Below are 8,368 nucleotides of genomic sequence, written 5' to 3' on the forward strand. Positions count from 1 at the left end.
TCTACAACCAGGGGAGTCCCATCTAGGTTCATCTCGCTCTAGGGCGGTTAAGCCACAAGAATAGAGCACGAGGCTCTGATACAAATTGAAAGGATCGAGATGGACCTAGAGGGGGGGGGGGTGAATAGGCACAATTACAAATTTCAATTATTACTTGGCAATTTTAGGCAATAATGCGGAATATGAAGATGAGCCTAACAATTGTACGTGAGCACAAAGTACTAAGCAAACAACACAAACACGTAAGTAGGCAAGCACAATATAATGTACATAAGTGTAAAGAGACAAGTAACCACAAGTAGAGAGTTAGGGTTAGGAATAACCGCAACTCCGGGAGACGAGGATGTATGCCGATGTTCACTTCCTTGGAGGGAAGCTAGTCACCGTTAGAGAGGTGGATGTTACCACGAAGGCACACCAACGCCACGAAGGCTCACCCTATTCTCCCTTTGAGACAACACCACGGAGGCTTTCTCAATCACTAGTGGTAGACCTTGGGGTGGTCTCCAAACCCTCACAAACTTTTCTGAGGGTAATCACAAAGTTCGATTCCTCTCCGAATGACTCCTACCGCCTAGGAGTCTCCAACCTCCAAGAGTAACAAGAACGATGGGGAAAATCTCAAAACTTGCTCAAGTCACGAATTCCTTTGGTGCAAAGAAGGGGAAGGAGTGGATCTATCACTTGATTGGAGAACTTCTCTCAAATGCTCCTAGAACACTTGGGAATCTAGGATTTGGTGTGGATGAATGAGAGAGAGAGTGAGGAGTGTTCTTGATAGGCTCAAGGTGAATGGTCAACCTCATCCCGTGGAAGGGAAAGGTATATATATAGGTGGTGGGTAAAAGTGACCGTTTTGGGTACAGGATGGGCCGGACGTCCGGAGAACGTCGGACGTCCGGAGGCACAAATAGGTCCGGACGTCCGACAGTCATCGGGCGACCAGCCGCTGTGAAAATGTGAGCCACAACCTAGTGTACATGATACGGACGTCCGAGCAGGGCCGGACATCCGGAGCACGGACGACCGGAGGGTCCGGACGTCCGTAAAAATGCTTCTGTTGTGAAAGTGTCGGACGTCCGGAGAGTTCCGGACATCCGTAGAAATGCTTCTGTTGTGGAACTCCGGACGTCTGGAAGTGGTCGGACGTCCGGGCAATCAAGAAGGACGGGACGTCCGTAGAACACCGGACGTCTTAAGGCAAGGTATAGAAATAGTAGCTTTTGAGCAAGTTTTTCACTAGATCCATCGATCCCCTCTTAATAGTGCGGGATTCCTATACTCAAGAACAAACCATAAATGAAGTCAACATCTTGTATCTCCATCCTTGAGTTATATGCTTTTTGTCCCTAGTCATGATCCATGCACACGGTCTTTGAAACATAATCCTGAGATATACTTGATAAACATGATTAGTTCCGAGCATATGTGTTGTCATCAACATCAAAATAGGATTAAGGGCATGATTGCACTTTCAACTACACCGATTAGGTGGTCTCGGCGTGCCACCACTGGTCTGGATCCCACTCGGCAGGATCTGTCCCGATAGAGTGGAAGAACTGTAAAGAGACATTTGATAAAGACCCCCACCGAATCAAACATTCGACGGCGGTCCCGGGGACTACACCTAGTGGGTGCACTCTGCGTGCCCCCACCGATTCAAAGATACACTCGACACGACCTGGTCGACTCAAGTGGAAGAACTATTCAGTAAAAGTTAAAGCACCCAGTGGGTGAATGGATATAAAGTGCAGACTAATGATAGATGCACATTAAAGGTTTCAAAACGCTCATCCACGGACATCTTATGGATAATAAAGCTGCAGTTTCCAAGTACCATATCTTAACAGAGCAAAGATCAAGCTGAAAGATCAGTCGAAAATCAACTCACCTTAACATTAGTCTGAAAAGCAAAGCTGTCATCGTAGGCAGCCGCTAGCCTCGTGCACCACCTTCATTTGCTCCATCATAAAGCCTGCTTGGAATATAGCTTCCTTAGCAGCGCCCACCGATTCCTCTGAGACATGATGGGCAACAAAGAACGGAGTTGGTGAAACAGTTGAAGCAGTCAGAGGATCTGAGGCATGGAGTTGCATGGACGGAGCAAGGACTTGAGCGGTCGACGCCGAAGGATGATCAGTCGACACATGATCGACAAAAGAAACAGAAGCCTGAATTGGATCTCTAGATTGCTAGATCACTGTTTCCGGCGCTGATGTCGACTGAGGTACCTTGCTGGCAGGCACCCTCCTGCTCGAAGTCCTTCCCTTTCTTCCCATGGTCTTCTGGGGCACGTCTTCGTCATCGCCTGGAAGTTCAATGGCATCTTGTGTTGCTGCACAAGACTCGACCATAAGAGTTCAGTCGACCAACAGTACAACCGACAAAATGAGCATAAGATTATAGAATTATACCCGCTTTGGAAGTGGCAGTGTCTTCAGTTTCCTTATCATCTTGATCCTTGTAAATGTCCATGGAGGTCCTAGAAGTCGCAGCACTGAAAGATTCAGAACCCACTCGGTTAAGCAGGAGAATGAGTCGACGATAACATGGAGGTTACCAAACAACACAAAATCAAAGGGAAAAAACAAAACACTTACGCAGAAGCGACGGGAACGTCCATCTTGATCTTGGGAAAGGCCTTCTGAGGCTTTGAGGGGGCGACCTTGAGCTGCTTGGCGGCCTTTTCAGATGGTTCTGGAGACGAAGTCCGAGTGCGTTTTTGCACTTGTGTGCTTGGAGGAGCTGCCTTGCTACGCCCACCTGCAGGGTCTTGAGACTATTTGGATCGACGTTCTGAGTGAGGTGGTGAGTCAACTTCTTCACTATCATCCGAGTCAACACTGTCCTCCTCATCGTCGTCGGGGGATTGCCAGTCGCCACTCTCATCTACGCTCTCTGTTCCCTCCTGGACTTGCTCCCCGTTTGGCATCGAGTACTCAGTATAAATCTTCAAGGCATGGATTTAAACAGGCATCAATCAGATTCAAGGATAGTTGCAAATCAGAATGAAAAGACACTCGGTAACAAAGGTCAGACCTTGTCTGGCTCATTTTCGGCGCTGAATGGTACAACTCTTCTAGACCCCCTGGGGTTGTCATTGTTTCCAGTGATGCCCCATAGCCACTGTGCCACCGTCTCCTCGACGTCCTCCTCTGGGTGGGCCTGAGCGGTGTCATTGGTGCCCAAGTACATCCACATTGGATGATCGCGAGCTTGGAGGGGCTGGATGCGTCGACTGAGAAACACCTCCAACAAACCCATGCCAGTCACACCGTCACGGACCAATTGAACTACCTGGTCGACTAGCATGGACACTTCTACTTTCTCTGCCGAAGTCACGGTCAATGAAGAGGGTTGGCGGACTCGATCCATGGTGAAGGGGGAAGACCAGTCGACTGACCAGTGGTCGTAACATCTTGGCAATAGAACTAGGTCGGCTGCCACCCCCTAACCGACTCGAGAAGAGTCATAGGAGGACAAGTACTCCTGACCCTCATCTGAATCCCTCAACCCCACACATTTGAATCACGTGCGTCCTTTCGTCAGTCAGATTTGCCTTCTTCACAGTTTGAGGACAACAGGTAAAGATGTGTTTGAATAAACCCCAATGCGGTCGACAACCCAAGAAGTTTTCACACAGAAAGACATACGTAGCGAGATATGTGATAGTGTTGGGAGAGAAATGATGAAGTTGGGCACGAAAAAAGTTCAGGAAACCCCGGAAAAAAGATGCAGAGGCAGAGTGGAACCACGGTCAATATGAGTTGCGAGGAGGACACACTCACCCTCCTGCAGCTGAGGCTCGGTCTCGTTCCCCGGCAACCTCCAAGACCCGTCAGCAATCAAGCCCGCACCGGCCAGATCCTCCAAATCTTCTTTCTGGATCATGGACCGAATCCAGTCCCCCTGGATCCAACCAGGCGGCAATCCAAACCTCGATGATGACCCCGACTCGTCTTCTTGCCCTTCGCCATCGCCGTCGCCTTCTTCGTGCGCTCCAAGGCCGCTGTCCTGTCCTTTCCCATTGCGGCGGACTTCGTGCGGGTGGGATCCTGGCGCACTCTATATAAGCCACCTCCCTCCTCTGGCACAAGGGTTCGCACCCCCTGTAACACACACACACTCATATTCCAGTCGACCGCCTCAGGGCACCGAGACGTAGGGCTTTTACCTCCTCCGAGAGGGGCCTGAACTCGTAAACTCGTGTGTACAACCTCGTCGTAGCTAGGGCTTGCCTCCTCATACGTACCCCTACTCTTAATATCAGACTTAGTACCACGACACTAGCCTCTCTGAATTCTAAATATATGGCATTTGTCGTTCGTTCTCCGAGTCATTGGCGTTGACAAAGAACTCAAGGTAAAGTAGTAGAAAAACGACCTCAAAAGGATCATTTCTTGCAATGCCAATAACTTGGAGAACGAAACAAAAACGATCCGTGAGAAAGAATGTATCCACTGTGCACATATATTTAGAAGCTACCAGAACAGGGACCATATAATGATCGAAGTTGAGGTTACGTTACATTATGCATCTATGTGTTAAGCATGGTTGTACGCTTAATGTGACCGAGAGCTGGTTAGACTCTACTCCTATCTTAGCATATTGGCTGATTGTTCGGTGAATACTTTTGTTGAACAAAACTCTCTGAAGTTCAAAAAAACGTTACATATATTATACATGTATATCAAAGTTCAAGTGAAAAACCACCTTCACAAAACTTTGCAACGGACCATTCAGAAGCTACGGAAACGGGGACTACGTAACTCGCACATTGCACCTACGTACCTCCACAATTTATTCCGGAGACGATCGTTGCTAGGATCAACGGTGCACGTACGGCAGCAAACATTACGGCCACGCCCATCTCAAAGCAACGACACAAGCAACATGTTACAGCTGAAAGGAAACCAAACATTTATCTACCACGGGAGCAGGGGCGGTGGCGCCTGGAGTAAAGGCATTTGCCCCACCGGCGTGCTCGATTTAGGAGGAGGAGGCGCCTTGGGCGTCCTCGTCCCCAAGGACCTCATCCTCCCCACCATGGCTCTCCGCCCACCACCATAGACGGCCTTCTCCGCGGCATGGCGCGGCATCTCCGCCGAGCCCACGGGCCGTGATGAATCGGCGACAGACAAGGCGCAGGCGCACAGCAGGAGAGCTGCCACGAGCAACGAAGTGGTGGCCATGACGAGTGGTGCAGCTACTCCTAGACGACTGGTAGCTGGAGCCAGGTGGTAGTCGTGGTGCAAATGTGATGGTGCCTGATGATCACCGACTCGAGCCGTTTATATACGCGATCGACGTAAGCTTCTGTGAATGTAGAATTTCTCGAATCTCTCTTCTGGACTGTGCCTCCCGGAGCAAAAATATAATGATTCTCGGTTAAACAATTAGTCGTAATACTCTGTTGAGATCCACAAGCTTTTGTTGGATTCGGGATCTTGGACCGACATTTTGCAACCAGAATGGTTGGCATACGGCATCTTTGACAAACAGAAATTGGGAGGTTCGATGCACCACATGTCCACTTAGCTAGCTATCCGCGCCTAACTTCAACTTTGTTCCGGACGAGGAGAATTAATTGATGAAGTGTAGCGAACTGGCAACCATCATCAAGTTTCATGATTGAACAGCTTTTCTTTATTAAATCGGAGTGTATATTTCTGTTACATCTTGCTAGTAGCCAGAATACGGCAGTTTCTACACAAGCCCAAATATAAAGTCGTCTAGTGGGCGCTCAAGCGCCAGGTAGAGTTTGGGAGCGGCCGGTGGAAAAGGTAAGTACGTGGTCTGTTGTACACTAAAGGAAGTTGACCATCTAGTTTGCTTTTTAATTTTTGTTTCTTAAAAAAGCCATAACTTTTAAACCAAATATCGAAATTAAGATCCGCTTTCACCACTGAAATCCTCGTGATGTGCTCTTCGAAACTAGATCCCGCATGGATATGTTTTGACAAACTTTTTTTTGTGCAATTTTGTCCCCGTTTTGTGTAACTGACTAGCCGTCGATGTGCAACTACCTGACAGGGATGTGCAACTTTTGTTGTACACCGTAGACATGCAGTTTTCCTCTATGATACCTCCATCCCCAAATTGCCTCCTTCCAGTGAGATGTGCAACTTCGTTTGTTGCCCAGGCCATGCAGTTTTCACTAGTGGCACCACCCCATACTACTCTCTAAAATTGAAATGTGCAATTTCATCTGCTGCCCCGGTGCCCTGGCCAACTGCCTGGTAGTCATCGCGCGTGTGAGCCTCTACAACCGCGTTTGAGGGACTATCCTGTAAGAATGTCCCAACTCCATGGCCATGCATGTGCGACTATGAACACAAGAGTGTGCAACTCCGTGGTCGGACGTGGGCACCTCCCATAGCAATTCATGTGCGACTATGCAGACGATATTGTGCAACTGTGTGGCCATGCATATGTGACTATGCCGACGAGAGTGTGCAACTCCGTGGCCGGGCATGAGCACCTCCCATAAAAACTCATGTGTGACTATGTGGACGAGGTTGTGCAACTCCATGGCCATGTATGTGCGACTGTGCCGACGAGAGTGTGCAACTCCGCAGCCATGCGTGAGCACCTCTCACGACAATTTATGTGTGACTATGCGAACGAGATTGTGCAACTCTGTGGCCATGCATGTGTGACTATACCGACGAGAGTGCGCAACTCCGCGGCCGGGCGTGAGCACCTCCCTCGGCAATTCATGTGCGACTATCCGGACGATATTGTGCAACTCTATGGTCATGCATGTGCGACTATGCCGATAAGATTGTGCAACTCTGTGGCCATGCATGTGTGACTATACCGACGAGAGTGTGCAACTTCATGTAGACAACTTTTCTGCACCCTCATGGTCTATGGATGTGCATTTTTTCACCATTCAACAAAACCATGTCAGTGAGATGTGCAACTTTATCTGTTGCCCTGGCCAACTGCCTAGCAGATTTTGTGCAACTACTTCTATTGCCCCTGCCAACTACTTCCAATGACCATGTCCAACTGAAAACAACTATGTGTGCAACTAGAACTACTATAGATGCCAACAAAAAATGATCGCCGTGTGTGCAACTTTCCAATGACCGTGTCCAACTGAAAACAACTATGTGTGCAACTAGAACTACTATAGATGCCAATCAAAAATGAATCCCTTGTGTGCAACTTTGCAATGACCGTGTCCAACTAAGAACAACTATTTGTGCAACTAGAACTACTATAGATGCCAATCAAAAATGAACCCCGTGTGTGCAACTTTTCAATGATCGTGTCCAACTGAAAACAACTATGTGTGCGACTAGAACTACTATAGATGCCAATAAAAAATGATCACCATGTGTGTAACTTCCGAATGACCGAATCTAACTGAGAACAATTATGTGCGTAATATCTAGAAGTAATATAGATGCCAATAAAAAATGATCGCTGTGTGTGCAACTTTCCAATGATCGTATCCAACTGAGAACAAATATGTGTGTAATTAAAACTACTATAGATGCCAACAAAAATGATCACCGTGTGTGTAACTTCCCAATAATCATGTCCAACCAAAAACAATTATGTGTGCAACTAAAACTACTATAGATGCCAATAAAAACAATTACTGTGTGTGCAACTTTCCGATGATCATATCCAACTAGACAAATATGTCTCCTCCGTCCTTAATGTAAAAGAAAAGCATAGTTACAGTATAGAAAAGTCTGCGTTTGTGTAGATTGAATCGAACAAGCGAACAACAGGGGCAACGCAGGACCGACCGTCGCTGTCTCCGAATCCAACAAGCTAAGCATATTAGCATTGTCCAGCAGCTACACATCAGTTGATCCCCAATTTCCCAAGCAAGCATTCACATTTTTCAGCAGCTACACACCATGTAACCTGATGGGAAGAGGAGAAGAAAGCTGAACCTCCTGCAATGCTAAACTTTGGTCACTTGTGGATCCAAAGAACAGAATCGAGAAGCACCACCACCACACAAGCAAGAGGACGCATCTCACCGTCGCTCAAAGTCCCACAGATGTACTAGCTCGTAGCAACAGAAGACGCAGCAGCACGAGATCACAGCCACCTCGTTTCAGTCGCGGCGCCACACCCGCACCCACAAGAAGCCCGTAGAGCACCACACTCCTGGACTCCGCCGCCACCCTGCTCCGGCAGCTCGTCGCAGCCGCCCGAGCACCGGCCCCAGACCTCGCTGGCGCGGTCTTCCCTTGCAATCACCGCCCCTGCCTCGACAGACGCCGCGCCGCACAAGCCGACCTCCACAGCAGCCACTTCGTCGTCTTTGTCGCCGCCATCCGCGGCAGCAGCAGAGATTTTGAGGAGGAAGGGAAGGAGCAGGGCGGCGCCATGGGAGGAA

General features: G+C 48.6%; 1 long non-coding RNA gene across 1 annotated transcript; it reads right to left on the reverse strand.

Moving 5' to 3' along the window:
- Positions 1-7,615: 7,615 nt before the first annotated feature.
- LOC119335778 lies at positions 7,616-8,143 on the reverse strand. The gene is made up of 2 exons (XR_005162011.1): positions 8,007-8,143; positions 7,616-7,919 (listed from the first exon to the last, which is right to left on the reverse strand). It is a non-coding gene; the product is annotated as an uncharacterized LOC119335778 (long non-coding RNA).
- Positions 8,144-8,368: the final 225 nt, after the last annotated feature.

The sequence above is a fragment of the Triticum dicoccoides genome, chromosome 7B, assembly GCF_002162155.2.
Source record: "Triticum dicoccoides isolate Atlit2015 ecotype Zavitan chromosome 7B, WEW_v2.0, whole genome shotgun sequence".
NCBI classification, from domain to species: Eukaryota; Viridiplantae; Streptophyta; class Magnoliopsida; order Poales; family Poaceae; genus Triticum; species Triticum dicoccoides.